This window comes from Hyperolius riggenbachi, chromosome 8 (assembly GCF_040937935.1).
Source record: "Hyperolius riggenbachi isolate aHypRig1 chromosome 8, aHypRig1.pri, whole genome shotgun sequence".
NCBI classification, from domain to species: domain Eukaryota; kingdom Metazoa; phylum Chordata; class Amphibia; order Anura; family Hyperoliidae; genus Hyperolius; species Hyperolius riggenbachi.
In genome coordinates this window covers 185,589,750-185,607,832 of record NC_090653.1, presented here as the reverse complement: position 1 = coordinate 185,607,832, position 18,083 = coordinate 185,589,750, and the positions used below count along the sequence as shown (strand labels likewise).

At 42.5% G+C, this 18,083-nt stretch overlaps 1 protein-coding gene across 1 annotated transcript in view; it reads left to right on the top strand.

The window, feature by feature from the left end:
- Nucleotides 1-18,083, top strand: part of TRMT12 (tRNA methyltransferase 12 homolog) — a 461,498-nt gene that overhangs the window by 365,937 nt on the left and 77,478 nt on the right. The gene's annotated exons all lie outside the window — the stretch shown is intronic.

The following is an 18,083-nucleotide window of genomic DNA, read 5'->3' as shown; positions in this document are numbered from 1 at the left end:
GGGGCTGTGTGGCCAGTGCAGGGACTGGGAATCTTGTCAAAGTTGAGGTACACATGGATTCCACCCAGTTTCAGCAGATTCTGGAGACCAATGTCCAGGAATCTGTGACAAAGCTGAAGCTGTGCCGGTGCTGGATCTTTCAACAAGACAACAACCCTAAACACTGCTCAAAATCCACTAAGGCATTCATGCAGAGGAACAAGTACAACGTTCTGGAATGGCCAGCTCAGTCCCCAGACCTGAATATAATTGAAAATCTGTGGTGTGAGTTAAAGAGAGCTGTCCATGCTCGGAAGCCATCAAACCTGAATGAACTAGAGATGTTTTGTAAAGTGGAATGGTTCAAAATACTTTCCAACCAAAATCCAGACTCTCATTGGAACCTACAGGAAATGTTTAGAGGCTGCAATTTCTGCAAAAAGAGGATCTATTAAATACTGATTTAATTTCTTTTTTGTGGTGCCCAAATGTATGCACCTGCCTAATTTTGTTTAACCACTTGACAACTGAGGCATTTTTCCCCTTGTGGACCAGAGGAATTTTCACATTTCAGCACTCCTCCCTTTCATTCCCCAATAACTTTATCACTACTAATAAAAATGAAACGATCCATATCTTGTTTTTTTCACCACCAATTAGACTTTTTGGGGGTGGTATTTGTTTTCAGTAATGACTTTATTTTCTATACATTTTAATGGTAAAAATGAGGGTGAAAATGGAAAAATACACTTTTTCTACAATTCCATCCCCTAAAGCTTTAAAATAAACAATACTGTTCTAGATAAAACCCACACATTTCATTTGCCCATGTGTCCTGGTTATCACAACATTTAAATTATGTCCCTAGTATATTTTTTGAAAAAAAAAAAAAGCCTGGCACCACAAAAAATAATAAAGTAAAAAGATTAGGTCTTTATTGGTTTGCCATTAAAATGACAGCATTGTCAAAAAATAGGCTATGGCGGCGACAGCCCGCTGTTTCAGGCTGTTATCGCTCTTTTTCAAGCCACTCAGCCCACAAAACAAACGTCAATTGACATCAGCTTATATAGAGATATAGATCACAATCAGCCAATCAATTCAAAGTTATGAGCACCAATCAGTGTGCTTGGACATCTGAACGGACCTGATTGGGAACAAGTGAAAATTTCATCACAAAAGAACATACCTCCCGAGGGGTGGAATCAGGATAGCCCACAGCGGCATGACGCTGCATAAACCTCCGCAAGCTGAAGCCGTTGCGTATGACGTCAGCTGGAGGGAGGAGAGAAGTCACGGGCACCAATCAAAGCCGGTACCCACCGCCCACCAATCACATAACTGAAAGTTTAAAGCGACCGGAAGGTCGCATAACTATGTGGAACTTCATGACGTAACCCTTCCCCCGGTTGCCATAACAGCGGAGAAAAATAAACAAAATCGGCCCGACACCGCAGTGACTGTCTATGCAGTAAAGCTAAGAGAGCGGATCAAATGTCCGCACAGCATACAATCAGACTGTCCAGATGTCACAAGCAGTGCAATCGGCAGATAAATAAGTGTTCTCACCATGCTGCCGTGTGCATCCCACATATCAACCATCAGAAGATCTGCAAAATTAAAAAGAAAAAAAGATAAATAATAACGAAGAAAAAATAATTTGTAACAAATAAGCAAATAACCACTAATACGTCCAAACATCCCAGGCACACATAACGGGCACTCATTTACATATCAATAGAATAAACAACCTATACCACAAAAGGCAGGCATGTAAAAGCACAGCAGTAAAAGTGAAGGATGTTAAATGAATTTAAATGCAAAAACTTAAATCATATTCCCTATTTAGTCCTCCCTTTCCCATTACATTAATTTTTCTAATCCGCCAAGCCTCACGTTTAGCTTATTCATCCTGTCTATTCAATCTGCCCCTGCAATTTGCTGGAACACTATCTATGATCTGTACCTTAAGTTGGGATAGGTTATGTCTTGCTGTGGTAAAATGACTAGAAACAGCCTGGGTCATATCTTTTCAACGTATGGCCATCTTGTGGCCAGACATCCTGACCTTCAATGCTTTGGTGGTCATCCCCACATAACCCAAACCACAGGGACACTTAATCAGATAAACGACATAACTAGAGTCACATGTGTAACGGTTTTTAACCTTTAATCTTGCCCTGGTGGTTGGGTATGTGAAGGATCCACCCTTAGCAATATGACCGCTAGAATGAAGAGAAGAAATAAAGTCATTAAAGGTCGAATATGGCCCCGCCCACAAGCAAAAAATGTCATCTATGTATCTCCACCAGCACTTAGTGTGCTGGTGGAAAAGCGGATGGGTGTGCACAAAGCTGTCTTCGTACTGTCCCATAGAAAGCCCCACGTAGGACGGGGCCACATTCGACCCCATAGCTGTCCCTCGCTGCTGAACATAAAAAGAATCCTGAAATGAAAAATAGTTATGTCTCAAAATAATATTCAGTACATTAACAATAAATCTCTGAGGCTCAGACATAACTGCATACTGCATCAAGTACCATTCTACAGCCTCCACACCCCCATCATGTGGGATGGAGGTGTAGAGGCTCTCAACATCAAGAGTCACCAAAAGAACATCGTCATCAATTACATCAAAAGATCTTAACTTGGATAGGAACATATCAGTGTCTCTGATATAAGAAGCAAGGGAGGTCACGATGGGTTGGAGTAATCGATCAACATATTGTGCTAAAGGCACAAAAATTGAGTATCGGATGGAGGAAAGTGAAGTTCCAGCACTCACAATGGATAACAGCAGGGGGCTGGGCTGGGCTGTGATAAGCTATGGACTGCAAGGATAGGTCCCTTTAAACTGCGTGCTCCGGCAGAGTGAAAAAATACATGGTGATATTGTAACAGCAGAGAGAGAAAGCAAAGCCAGCACTGCAATTGGGGTTGTTTATTGTGCAGTTATAAAACACTTACAGTCATGTTGCAGCCAGATGCTGAGGCAGGTTAAGTGGGCGCCAGGTCTGTGTCCCCGTGCGGACGTCCATTTCGCGCTAACAGCGCTTGTTCACCGCAATGGGGGAAAGTAGGGGGCCGGCCGCATTAGCGTGAGTTACATACCCACGTCACGGCGGCACTTCCGCCTACGTCTGCTGGCCGCGCCCCCAGGTTACTATGTCAACCCGGGACGCCCACTCATCCTGCAAGAAGGACAAGGAGCGTCCATGTAACTTGGCAACCAAGGGTCCGCCCACCGGCGCGTCCAACCACACGAGCTGCTCAGCCTCCCAGCAAAAGAAGAGCACTGAAGGGAATGTCAGTGCACTAAAAATAAGCACATACTGTATTAGAGGTTTAAATAGATGCAGAGCGTGGAGACACGAGCGGCAAGGATGAGGGCAGACACGTCCATGAGCGCAGCCTAGAGTGCCAAATGACCATAAGGATAGACATAAAAACAAATACCAGGAGGTATATATGTGTGGAAGCTAACAGAAGGAGGAGAGAGGGAGGGGCGCGGAGAGCCCACGCTGGAGGTACATAGATGTCACAGGGGACACCAAAGAGGACCAATGCAGCCAAGATTTACAAGTGGGGAAGAACGTGCGGGATAGAGGAAGTCCTGCGTGCGTGTGCGGCAGATGGTAAAGGATACTGCCACACAGGCGCGCAAAATAAGAGATAAAATGCAGGAGGGGTGGAGAAGAGGACAGGAACTCACGCCAAGGGAAGATACCACCATTGGAATAGAAGAGAAGAATGGTGGCAATCAGAGCGACCAGACCACGACCTGAAAATATATATGAGTTACATTGTGTTATGATATAATGATCTTCTGGATTCATTTCTCTAGGAAGCAGGCTAATTCATTTTTGTCATTTAGTCCAAGGGGACCAAGAGCGTTAGTTCGCATTTTCCAACGAGCTTCCTGCTGCAATAGGATTTGTTCTCTGTCCCCTCCTCGGTTTGCAAAGGATATATTCTCCAAGGCAAAAAATCTTAGATAACCAGGATTTCTTCCATGGCATTCAGCCATGTGTACAATTAATCTGGTGAACTTGTCCTTGGATTTGAGTGAACAAAAATGTTCCTTGATTCTTGTTTGCAGCTCTCGGGTAGTTTGTCCAATGTAATATCTGTCACATGGACATAGGAGGCAATATACTACAAATTTGGATCTACATGACAGTACATCTTTAATTTTCACAGGGATTCCCCCCAGCATTGGTGATCCGTGTCTAAGGATCTGGTCACAAATGCCGCATGTCCCACAGCGGTAATTACCTGGTTGTTTAAGGGTGCTCAGCCAATTGGCTGAGTGTGGTTTTTTATGTTCGCTGCTAGTCAGCATATCGCCCAGAGTAAGGGCCCTCCTAAACGTTACCAGGGGGCATGGTAGTGACCTCCGTTAGGTATGGATCTCCCTGTAGGACATGCCAGTTCTTACGGATGATTCCCTTGATAGTGGTTGCCATTGGTGAATAGTCGAATGCAAAGACATGCCTAGTGTTGGTGTTAAGGCAACCTCTTGGTGTACTGTAGTGGCGTCGTCTCTTAATCAGGTCGTTTCTAGGTCTGGAAAAAGCCTTCTCCTTTGCTTCCTCCAGCAGTACTGGGTCGTAACCCCTATATTGTAGTCGTGCTTTGAGTTCTTCCGCCTGCTCTAGATATTTAAGGTCCTCGCTATTGTTCCTACGGAGGCGCAAGAATTGCCCATAAGGAATAGACTTCGTCACCCAGGGAGGGTGAAAACTTTTTTGGTGCAGGATTGAGTTAGTGGCCGTGCTCTTTCGGTAACCCCTTGTCACTATCTGATCGTTCTGAACGACAATCTCAAGATCAAGAAAGTTGATACGGCAAGGATCAATTTCCGCCGTAAACTTCATATTGATCTGGTTGTCGTTCAGATAGTTAATAAAGAGGGAAAATTCTTGTTCAGTACCTGACCAGAACACCAGGACGTCGTCCACGTACCTCGACCATCTCCGCAGGCATTCACGAAACGGGTTGGCATCGCCGTGCACGCAGATCTCCTTCCAGCGTGCCAGGAAGAGATTCGCGTACGTGCAAGCCACCGCCGTTCCCATGGCGGTGCCTGACACCTGCTGGTACCACTTCTCTCTAAAAAGGAAAGAGTTGTGGGTGAGCACGAAACGTAGGCAATCGCAGATAAATTCGCAGTATTCGTCCGTGTGCGTGCCGCGTTTAAGGAAGGACTCGACCGCTGCGACCCCAACCTCATGTGGTATCCGGCTGTACCGGCTGACCACGTCAATAGTTGCCAGCCTGTCCCCGGTGTGCCAGACTAGGTCGCTAACCCTGTCAAGCACGTCAATCGTGTCCGCGAGGTGGGACGGTACCAAATGGAGCAGCGGTCTGAGGAGATGGTCGAGGTACTTTGATAGTCTCTCGGTGATCGAACCGATACCGGAGACTATTGGGCGTCCCGGTGGTCTGGTCCTTGATTTGTGTATTTTGGGTAACATATACCACACTGGGAATCTTGGGTGCTCTGGTAGCAACTGTTCCCCCATTTTCTTGGTTAGGAAGCCTGCCTCTACTCCCCTATGGAGCAGAGATCGTAGTGCGGATAAGTATCCCCATGTAGGATTGCAGTTAAGTGGTTGGTATACTGTTGTATCTAAAAGCTGACTCATTGCTTCTTCTTCGTACTGAGTTCTAGTCATAAGGACAAGATTACCTCCCTTATCCGCCTGTTTTAGGATCAAGTCATCCCTTGTTCTCAACCACTTTAAAGCAGATAGTTCCCCTTGAGTAAGGTTGTTAGCTTCTTCTCTGTAGACCAATGCTTTGGTTTCTCTTAGGACAATCCTATAGAAGCTATCTATACTGGAGCCCGGGATAGTAGGGAAGGGTGCAATAGATCTGCAAGGTTTGAAGGGTGCTTGGTTCCCTAATGGAGATTCAGGACGACTGAACTGCTTCTCGTTTTCCTCCAACAAATCTAATAAGGTTTTTAAGGTACAGTCCTCCATATTTTGGGGGTCCCTCTCTCGTCTGGGGGCAAAAAAGCCTAGTGGGCCAATGGTCGTCTTGGTATTGTCCTGCAGGTTTTCTTTACGTGCAAAAAAGTGCTTGATGTTGAGCTGCCTCACTCCCTTATAGAGATCAATTTCAAATTGTACAGGGTCGAATTTCCTGGTGATTGAATAGTTCAATCCTTTTTGTAGCAAACTTCTGCAGTCCTCTGTAATTTCGATTCCCGCGATGTTCACTATTTCCAGTTCCAGGGTGTGTTTTATTCCTGGGTCCTTTGCCTCTTGCCCCTGCGTCTCGCTCTCCAAGAGCGGCCATCCCTCCAGGAGACTTGTTTCTGTGATCTTCCTGCGGTGCTTCCGCCCTCCCCTGCGCGGTCTGCGTCTAAAGGGACCGATGCACATTGTGTTATATTCTCCCCAAAGGTCTGTGCAATTCCGGGTGCAGCCTGTGTATTGCGTAAACACTCCCGTCCACTTAGGGACTACGGTCTACGGTCCCCAGAATCCTCATGTCCCCACCCACCTGACTATCCGTGTCTCCAAGTGGGCGCCAGGTCTGTGTCCCCGTGCGGACGTCCGTTTCCACCACACGGAACACAGGACAACCGCGTAGAAATAGGAAACCAAGGGGCTACTGGACCACTGACTCGGGTTCCGACACCAGTGGAGACGATAAAAAGAAAAAACCCACCAAGCCCGCACCAAAACCTACTAAACCATCTACACCCGGAATTTCACAGACCTTTGGGGAGAATATAACACAATGTGCATCGGTATACAATCTGAAATAAAGTGTATATTATTGATCAGCTTATTAGATATGTGTGAACACTATGTGATTAACATCTTGCGTATAAAATAGGCTTAGCTTAAGCAGTGTATATCTTGACCTTAGACGGTTAAATTTACTAACACAACAATACTACATAACGTGAACATTTCTTCAATACTATCTCACTTTTAACCTTGTAGGAATAAACAGCTCACTTCCAATAATAACACTGTAGCTTACACTATCTAATTCTGATTTCTGCTCATACTCACGAGTCTTGAAATTCACTCAATTTATCTGCAAACCATTTAACATTTTGTACACAATTTGGGCAAGAGGGATGATCAGTTCTCTGCATTAATATGAGATTCTGACACCCCCGGATGCAGAGAGATGATAGAATCTTGCTTGTTTTGGTAGTAGTTAATTCTTAGTATAAAGTCTAATTCCACAGTGGTGCAATTTCTTCTCAGGCAAATCTTTGCTCTTTAAGTGGCACTTTTTTGTGGCATAGTCAAAGTCTCAGTCCTTGATTAATATCTTCTCCGTTTAGACACATTTTTACTGGTCCAGATAGTCTATAGTCTTTTTGATGACATCCTTGAATTTGAAGTTTTTTGATGACATCCTTGAATTTGAAGTTCACAGTCAGTAAGTTCCCATTCAAGATCAGGTGCAAAACTTTCATAGTAGCAAAGCGTTGACAGCAATTATGCTTTTCATGTGGCTCCTAGATTGCTTCTTTTGGAGCATGATGATTATCTTGATATCACAGAGGTTGCTGTGACTGACTTGGATAGTCTCCTGGAACTGTCGGACTAAGATCATCATCAGTGGAAGGCGTTGATGGACCATGATATCCATTCACTAATCCAGGTGTATTGGAACCTTCATCATCCGATGATAGAGGATTGATCGGTCCAGATCTCTAAACCTCTTCTGTACAGACAGGTATCTTTGTAGCATTATAAGTGATTGGTGGAACATTAGGTTCATTAAATATCAGATGCAGCTTATTATCAGGGGTTTCTACAGTGTAATTGTTTCCCATTTTAAGACATGTGGTGAAACTTAAAGTTCAAAATGTATAAGCAGGAATTATACCATTGATGTGATGTGATGTGACTCCTGAATGCTTTTAGAGCACAATGCATTCAACATTTTACTGTTAGCTTACAACAGGTTAATTAGTTAGTTGGTTAGTATTATGTATTAATACAGTTAATTACACCTTTCTTATACCACAAAGTTTCTTTCACAAATGGTATGTAGCAGAACAAAGTGTGTGTAGTTTACCAGCAGGATCCCATGTTGTGATGTCATCTTACATTTGATGTAGATATCATATTGAGAGCTTAGACATTACAAAGTTCTTGGAAATGCAATTTGCAATGTATCCAGTTGTAGTAAGCCGTTTTCAAATATGTTCTTCATGAACAACATTTACTAACTTCACATTGTTGAAGGTGCTTCTCCACTTCATGTTTCATCTTTCCAGTATTATGGAGTAACTCTTTCTCCTGAATTGATCAGTATCTTTACCACAGATTTTAAAGACTTTTGTCACTTATTATGTAGACTGTGAGCATCTTTGTATGTGAATTTTGGTATGTTATATGGATGTTTTTTCTCCAATGATGAAATAATGGAATAGTTTAGTATCAATTAGTTTGATAAGAACATAGTCACTTTTCATGAACAATTTCTTCAACTAGATAGCAAAGCTGTCTCTTTCTGATACGTCTGCTAGAACACTTGTTTGAATGTCTCTCATAATATACTTCTTGACTTAGATGGCACTCTTCTCCATTCTTATTCTGGGGTATTAGAGGTAGTGGTCATCTTATTGATGCAGCAGAAAAACAAACGAATGCCTATGTATATGGCGATTCCAACAATGATAATGCAAAGAATTGTATTTAGCATGTTTCCAATCCATCCGGAAAACCAGTTAACTTGGTTGAGAAACTCCAATGATACTATTTCTGAATTTCTCTTTCTGAAGGCGGCTTTCACTTCTTCCATATGTTTCAAGTGGCCTTCTATTATTTCACTATAGTTTTGATGTATGAAATTGCAACAACTAGCTCCTACAATTGCACATGTTCCTCCTTGTGCTGCAGTTAAAAAGTCTAACACTAGAGTATGCTGAGCCAACATTTTAGTATGCCATTTTAACTCTTCGTTCACTATTCCAATAGTCTGAAATATTTCGTCTGTAACATTATCAAATAGTCCAGCAAGCAATTCTATATTTTGCGAATTTATTAAAGTTAGTCCACCTGTTCCAATCAGTCCAGTAAACACACCAGCTTTTGCATACCATGGTACTTGAAGGAGTCTTCCTTTCTTAGTTCCATCAGCACTTCTCTTGTACATATGATGATTGGAAATTTGCTCAATGCTTATCTGGTCTTTTTCAACAAACCAAGTGGCGGGTGCTATTTTAATGATTGTACACCTTCCTTTTCCACCTATAGGTAATAACTTGTACGCTGTATTTCCACAAGCCCAGAACCAGTTATATGGCAGTTTGATTTGTTCCAAGATGCTTCCTTGAAATGCATAAGTGAACAGTGGTTCTCTCCAAGTTTTATTTGCAAAGAGATTTTCATATTGTTTTCCTTTTTCAGTCAACTTGTAAGTAAGTCCTTTTTCCCAGTTACAGTGTAGATTTATGATTGTTCCTTTTGGAGTATATCCCAAATGATGTAGGGAATCAGTAGAAATATTTTTGCAATTTTTAGAGTTCAAGCATATGTATGACTGTCCTTTGTTTAATTGAACAGGATTTTCTCTTTCAATTGTCCACCAGGGTGCATACATCCAGGTTGTCAGTTGTAGTCCATGTATGGAGTAATTGAATTTTTCAGTAGAAAATGTCCCATAACTTGCATGTGTAGTATTTACCAATTCTTCTAGTGGTACTGGAATTGCTAGGTAAGGCATGATTTTTGCGGATAGTGGAGTATGTGAACAGATCCAACAGTCGCTCTTGTTCAAGCGCTGGGCATATTGTTGATGCATCAGTATCAATTTATTTTGAAGTTTTCCTTGTAGATTATGCCGTTCCGCTTCAGTATGCAGTAGTAGCGGCAGACACAGCCAACACCATAATAGTGGCATCTTTATGGATTTTAGAGTAGGTTGTCAGTTTCAGCACCTTAAAAATATAAAAAAGTAAAGAGAGGCAAAACATATATAATATGCAATATTCTTGGTGACCTTCAGCATAAAATAACTACCTTCTCACATGTGATTCTGAAACAAAAATATGTTATTTTTGATGTTACTAGGTGCAAGTTGTATTTTTACTTGTTTGGTCAAGTATTCAAGTTATAGCAGAAAGTTCAATCTTTCCTTGCTGATGTCTCTTGAAGCTTTATCATAGTTGATCTGTAAAAATCAAAGTAGTATTTCTTTTCCTTCTGCAGAGAAAATTACATGTTTCAAACAGTGCCTCAAAAATAGCATATCACGTATGTCTTCATATGTGTGTTCATATGTCATGGCTTTTCTTAGCTTCTATCTTGTTGCTTGTAAGGTATATTAACAGAAAAATGTCCTTTTATCTTCATTACACCTTTTATTAGTAGATTATCTGAAGACAATTCTTCCAGTGCTTCAGTGTGCTTCACTTTTTCTCCTTTGTGTATCTTTAGATAGATCATTGTCCATTTAGGCTTCACCTTTCATACTAGGCCTCTGCTGCTTTTCACACAGAGCATATGTGGTAGTGCAGATGTCTGCAGAACTAGCTTAGTTGCTGTATGTCTGTAACATCATCTTCCTGTTTCAACTGTAGAAATCTCTCTTCTGTCTCTTGGTATCTGCTTCTTTAGCTAGAGCATGTCCTTGTATCATCGCACAGGTAGAAAGTTCCCTGTCTCTTAATAGACTTCTTTATGTATGGGATCAAAAATAAAAACATTCATCTATGTTTCAGTCATCTTTTCAAGATATTATGTAGGCTATCTTCTTTCATCACAGGATAATCTTCTTCAAGATCTTAATGTAGTGTCTCCATCTCTATATCTTCAAATCTCCATCTCAAATCTTCTCATCATCTTCTAATTTGACTGCTTTTATCTGTAAAGTCAATCACCATCTTCATAAACACAACAAGATGGCGCCGTAAGAGGGTTGCCTGGCACACAGGGCTCCGGCCTTTCTACTCTTTTGTCCCCCTTCCCCCCAACAGAACCATCTCATTTTCGCGGGATGGATCACCCCTGCCTCTGGGGATCCAGGGATGCAGTGCTGGGCTTCCTGGACATCCAGGACGCACTGTGAGTCAGCGCTGCAGGAGCTGAGTCAGCTGAACCCTGGCTACGGGATGGCCGCCCACGTGGTCTATAGTCAGCTGCAGAGCCGGATCAGCTGAGCGGGATCAACGCAGAGGGACCAGCGAAAAGCTCCCAGCGGCACCTCCTCAGCTCCAGCATCGGGGAGTGCACCCAGCGCAAGCACGAGACGCCGCTCAGTGCAACCATGCGGTCGCACCACATGCCTGCCAGGACGCGGGCTGGGGATGTCGGAGACTCGCTTGGGGAGCATCACTGGACCAGCTGAGCGGCCGCCACCCACGTGGTGGCCCAGGAGCCTCACTGCCTCAGTCTGGCTACCCACGTGCCCGGATCTCCGCATCGGAGCTCCGTTGCCACTGCTGCCGTGTAAGGGGGACTCCACCTGAGCACACGCAGGCCACCTCTCCCCCCGTCCAGGCTGCAGCCACATTGGGAGGACCTCCCTTGATGGGGCCACTACCAATAAGATCACCCCCACATCCAGCCCTCAAATTGCGGCCACATCTACACTCCACCAGTTCCCCTCTGCCTGCAACCATCATAAATAGGGACTCTGGACCTGACCAGCCCAGACCGGGCACCAAGCCAGAACTTTGCAGGACCTGACCTGACCAGCCCAGACCGGGCACCAAGCCAGAACTTTGCAGGACCTGGCCTGACCAGCCCAGACCGGGCACCAAGCCTCAGTTCGGCTAGGAGCACTGTTCATCGGACTGTACACAATCTGCAGTCCTAAAGGGGACTCTCTGTCTCTGTCTCTCTCCTCTTTAGCTATCCATTCTCTCTCTCTCAGTTGCTTTCCCAGTTTCCTTCTCTCTACTTTCGTGGACGATCGGTGCACCTGTCTTGTTGGGAGCGTGTCGCTGTGTAGCGTCCAGTGCCGAAAATGGCAGCGCTCAGATCAGCTCTCAGGCTGCTCCTCCAGTCCCACTCTTTTCTGTTCCTGCTATCAATGTATGCTTTGCTATGTTTTTGTATTTACGTTAAATGTACGTGTATGCTGTAACGCTCTGTTTTTGCTTTTTATTTTTGCTTTTATATTTTATACGTATGACCCATGCTTGACTGCATGTGACGCTGCACTCTGCTTAATTGTACGCACAAGCTGTAATGTTGTTCTATGTATGCTTGTCTCACGTCTATGTATGTGCCATGCTTAACTGTATGCTATTTCTTGTCTCTTCACCAACGACCCTGTATGTGCCAAAACCAATTCCGGGTACAACCCACCGGCTGTACTTGGCGATAATAAATTCTGATTCTGATCTTCTAATATTTTCAGTTTGTTCACTCACCTGATAATTTACTTTATCTTAATGCCCTTACTCTTCTTTCTATGTTCGGTTCTTGTCTCCCAAGTGGCCTACTCGTCTTAGTGCTATCTTGATCTGTTGTCAGCCAGTTTTTCAAATCAGTGGTCAGAGTTTTGAAAGAAGTAGAAAGTCCTCAGTCCTCACACACTTCTTTTGGACACTCCACCCAATTGTATTGATGTTCAGCTGTTTCAAATCAGATCTTCTAGCTTAGCCTCATTCAGTGGCTTTCTTCATGTTGACATCTTGCTCAGTCTTCTTGCATGTAGCTGTCTTCGCTTGTCTTAGCAAGTTTCTTCAGGCCTACATGGGATTCTTGTTTGAAGTCTTGGTGGGCCAGATAAAATAAATTATCCTGTGAGACTTCTAAATCCTGGTAGCAACCTTTTCCATTCTTCAAAAATGACAGTCTCTTTACTGATGTGTAGGATGCCTTAATGCGTCTCTGTACAATTCTAGCCTCAAAATATATAGAATTCCCCCCTTTGAGGGTAGAAACTACATAAAAATAAAAATCTTCTTCTTTTTATACTTTAATATATGTGTGTGATACCTAACTATCTCAGCCCTATATCTGAGTCTTCGTGAGTGGTTGTACAAAACTTTGGCTTTTTTTTTTTTTTTTTTTTAATAAAAATAAATAAAGAATGAAAAATAAATAAAATAAAATAAAAAAAACCTGAATCTTCATGATTGCACCTTGTACTATCGTTCTATGACATAAACTGTGCCTTATATTTGTATTTATAAAACTTGTGAAAAAGTAGAGCAAAAAAAAAAAAAAATCGCTAGAATGTTCATTTGCTGTGTTTTACTATAAAGGCGGGGGTGAGCGCGCTGTGTATGAGACTTTGTTTATCAGCTCCTGCAGCTTCGCTGTGAAATATCCGCTGGATCCTGTGTATTTTTTTTTTCTGGTAAATGCTTAAACACGGAGCATTTTCATCTGGCATTGAAATTTAACTTCTTATTATGGCGATGGCTTGAGCTTTATCTAGCCTAATAGCTTGGTGAAAAGTCGTGTAGGATTGCCTCTTTTTTTTTTTTTTTTTCCTTCCAGCTTTCAGCTGAAAAAATATCTTGTCTCTCCTGCGAGCTGTGAATTAGTGAGAGATTTTGTTTTGTCTTTTCCTGGAGGAGAGTTCTGATAACGTAGCCTTTGACCCAGTAACAGACACAGAGAAGAATGAATAACAATTCAGTTATGAAGTCTGTTGTCTTCAGTCTTGTAAAGAGTCATTGCACTATATGTTAGCTTGCAGTTAAAATAGGAATTTGCTTCATCACAACTTGTCCGTTATAAAGTATTGTATTTATCATAAAAGTGTCTTGTGAAAAAAAAAAAAAAAAAAAACTGTTTCTCCTCTTCTTATTGAGGGATACGGCATGTTACTTTGCTAGAATCATGTATTGCGCACAATCTTCTTTTAGTGTCGCATAGTGCAGCTGTGAACTATAAACATTGTCCGTCTTTCTCTATTATTTTCTCTGTATTCTGAGATATCAACCGCATGTTGTATTTGAAAGAAAGCTGCTAGATCCATCCTGCTTGAATCTCTCGTCAGAGATATATAGGGATGTTTATGTAGCTCTTTTCTTCTCAGATAAAAATAACTTCACCCGTTATTTATTAAAGTAGTCTATAGACCGTAGCATGAGTGTGCTTGTAAAAAAAAAATCTCCTCTCTGAGATTAAAAAGCATAAGAATTCTTCCTTCTTTGCTTCAAATTATGGTTGCAGTTTACCTTTCTGACCATATATATAAAAAAAAAAGTTTGCTAGCTTATTTCCCGGGTAAAATTCACAATGATCTATGTTTCCATCACGTGAATATGTAATTCCAGGGTAACTGTTAACACATCTGGGGTGCCATCTGTCAAATATCTGATCGATATCTGCTTAAAATGATTACCAACTCAGTAAAGGACCAGCCTTTAAAGCGTCATAACCAAAATTAGACAGAAGTGGGTGCGTGCTCACTATAAACAGAATATTTATAGGTTAACAGTTTTACCTCTGAAAGAAATACGCAACACTCAGCTGTTGAATTTTATAAAATTATCTTGTTATTAAAAAATTGATAAAGCTTATATACAGGAATATACATCTCTCCAGTTGTTGTCAATTCTCCAAGAATACATTTTCATCCAAAAATACATTTTCAAAGTTCCTTTAGTTAAAAGAGTCCATTTCAATATAGCAAATATTCTGCTGTAGCTTTTATCCTTCATCGATTATTATTGTCTCGAGATTGAACAGTGTATGGTACACACAATATAGCTTTATCCTTAAAAATGATTATATGAAGTTCTATTCTTATATGAAGAACTTAAAGTAGATATATCTTAATCCATCAAAGCTTGTTAATTGCTTCTAAGCTTGCAATTGCGTTTAAATAGTACAACTTATAGCATAGAAAAAAGTTATCCAAAACTCAAAAAACTGCTGAAGTTTAAAAAGACAAGTCTTAACTTTTGCATAGACTAATTGTCAAAGAATTCACCAAGAATAATTGCATATTACCTCTCTTGGGTTTCAGAATCACGTCTGTGAGAAGGATAAACGTCGGCCTAGGATGTTTCAGTCAGCTAGGGCATCAGGCAATGAATAAATATACAGCCTGAAAACTCTCTTTTTATAGAGAATTTCTCCCAAGAAATGATATAAGGGACTTTCCAAACTATGACTTAATTGTTTATAACATCTCTATAAATACAGGTATGATTTCATTTTTATTTTTAGATCGAGTTCTATAGAGGCCCCTTGTGGTTAATAAGTGTTAGTAGCAGGCACAAGAGATGCCCCCTATGGTTATAAGTGGTAATGGCCAACACAAGGCTTATGGCCTAACTGTTTTTATACAATCTGAAATAAAGTGTATATTATTGATCAGCTTATTAGATATGTGTGAACACTATGTGATTAACATCTTGCGTATAAAATAGGCTTAGCTTAAGCAGTGTATATCTTGACCTTAGACGGTTAAATTTACTAACACAACAATACTACATAACGTGAACATTTCTTCAATACTATCTCACTTTTAACCTTGTAGGAATAAACAGCTCACTTCCAATAATAACACTGTAGCTTACACTATCTAATTCTGATTTCTGCTCATACTCACGAGTCTTGAAATTCACTCAATTTATCTGCAAACCATTTAACATTTTGTACACAATTTGGGCAAGAGGGATGATCAGTTCTCTGCATTAATATGAGATTCTGACAGTCCTGAATCTCCATTAGGGAACCAAGCACCCTTCAAACCTTGCAGATCTATTGTACCCTTCCCTGCTATCCCGGGCTCCAGTATAGATAGCTTCTATAGGATTGTCCTAAGAGAAACCAAAGCATTGGTCTACAGAGAAGAAGCTAACAACCTTACTCAAGGGGAACTATCTGCTTTAAAGTGGTTGAGAACAAGGGATGACTTGATCCTAAAACAGGCGGATAAGGGAGGTAATCTTGTCCTTATGACTAGAACTCAGTACGAAGAAGAAGCAATGAGTCAGCTTCTAGATACAACAGTATACCAACCACTTAACTGCAATCCTACATAGGGGTACTTATCCGCACTACAATCTCTGCTCCATAGGGGAGTAGAGGCAGGCTTCCTAACCAAGAAAATGGGGGCACAGTTGCTACCAGAGCACCCAAGATTCCCAGTGTGGTATATGTTACCCAAAATACACAAATCAAGGACCAGACCAATAGTCTCCGGTATCGGTTCGATCACCGAGAGACTATCAAAGTACCTCGACCATCTCCTCAGACCCCTGCTCCATTTGGTACCGTCCCACCTCTCGGACACGATCGACGTGCTTGACGGGGTTAGCGACCTAGTCTGGCACACCGGGGACAGGCTGGCCACTATTGACGTGGTCAGCCTGTACAGCCGGATACCACATGAGGATGGGGTCGCAGCGGTCAAGTCCTTCCTTAAACGCGGCACGCACACAGACGAATACTGCGAATTTATCTGCGATTGCCTACGTTTCGTGCTCACCCACAACTCTTTCCTTTTTAGAGAGAAGTGGTACCAGCAGGTGTCAGGCACCGCCATGGGAACAGCGGTGGCTTGCACGTACGCGAATCTCTTCCTGGCACGCTGGGAGGAGATCTGCGTGCACAGCGATGCCAACCCGTTTCGTGAATGCCTGCGGAGATGGTCGAGGTACGTGGACGACGTCCTGGTGTTCTGGTCAGGTACTGAACAAGAATTTTCCCTCTTTATTAACTATCGAAACGACAACCAGATCAATATGAAGTTTACGGCGGAAATTGATCCTTGCCGTATCAACTTTCTTGATCTTGAGATTTTCGTTCAGAACGATCAGATAGTGACAAGGGGTTACCGAAAGAGCACGGCCACTAACTCAATCCTGCACCAAAAAAGTTTTCACCCTCCCTGGGTGACGAAGTCTATTCCTTATGGGCAATTCTTGCGCCTCCGTAGGAACAATAGCGAGGACCTTAAATATCTAGAGCAGGCGGAAGAACTCAAAGCACGACTACAATATAGGGGTTACGACCCAGTACTGCTGGAGGAAGCAAAGGAGAAGGCTTTTTCCAGACCTAGAAACGACCTGATTAAGAGACGACGCCACTACAGTACACCAAGAGGTTGCCCTAACACCAACACTAGGCAGGTCTTTGCATTCGACTATTCACCAATGGCAACCACTATCAAGGGAATCATCCGTAAGAACTGGCATGTCCTACAGGGAGATCCATACCTACCGGAGGTCACTACCATGCCCCCCCCCCTGGTAATGTTTAGGAGGGCCCCCACTGTGGGCGATATGCTGACTAGCAGCGAACATAAAAAATCACACTCAGCCAATTGGCTGAGCACCCTTAAACAACCAGGTAATTACCGCTGTGGGACATGCGACATTTGTGACCAGATCCTTAGACACGGATCACCAATGCTGGGGGGAATCCCTGTGAAAATTAAAGATGTACTGTCATGTAGATCCAAATTTGTAGTATATTGCCTCCTATGTCCATGTGACAGATATTACATTGGACAAACTACCCGAGAGCTGCAGAATATATCCTTTGCAAACCGAGGAGGGGACAGAGAACTAATCCTATTGCAGCAGGAAGCTCGTTGGATAATGCGAACTAACGCTCTTGGTCCCCTTGGACTAAATGACAAAAATGAATTAGCCTGCTTCCTAGAGAAATGAATCCAGAAGATCATTATATCATAACACAATGTAACTCATATATATTTTCAGGTCGTGGTCTGGTCGCTCTGATTGCCACCATTCTTCTCTTCTATTCCAATGGTGGTATCTTCCCTTGGTGTGAGTTCCTGTCCTCTTCTCCACCCCTCCTGCATTTTATCTCTTATTTTGCGCGCCTGTGTGGCAGTATCCTTTACCATCTGCCGCACACGCACGCAGGACTTCCTCTATCCCGCACGTTCTTCCCCACTTGTAAATCTTGGCTGCATTGGTCCTCTTTGGTGTCCCCTGTGACATCTATGTACCTCCAGCGTGGGCTCTCCGCGCCCCTCCCTCTCTCCTCCTTCTGTTAGCTTCCACACATATATACCTCCTGGTATTTGTTTTTATGTCTATCCTTATGGTCATTTGGCACTCTGGGCTGCGCTCATGGATGTGTCTGCCCTCATCCTTGCCGCTCGTGCCGCCACGCTCTGCATCTATTTAAACCTCTAATACAGTATGTGTTTATTTTTAGTGCACTGAC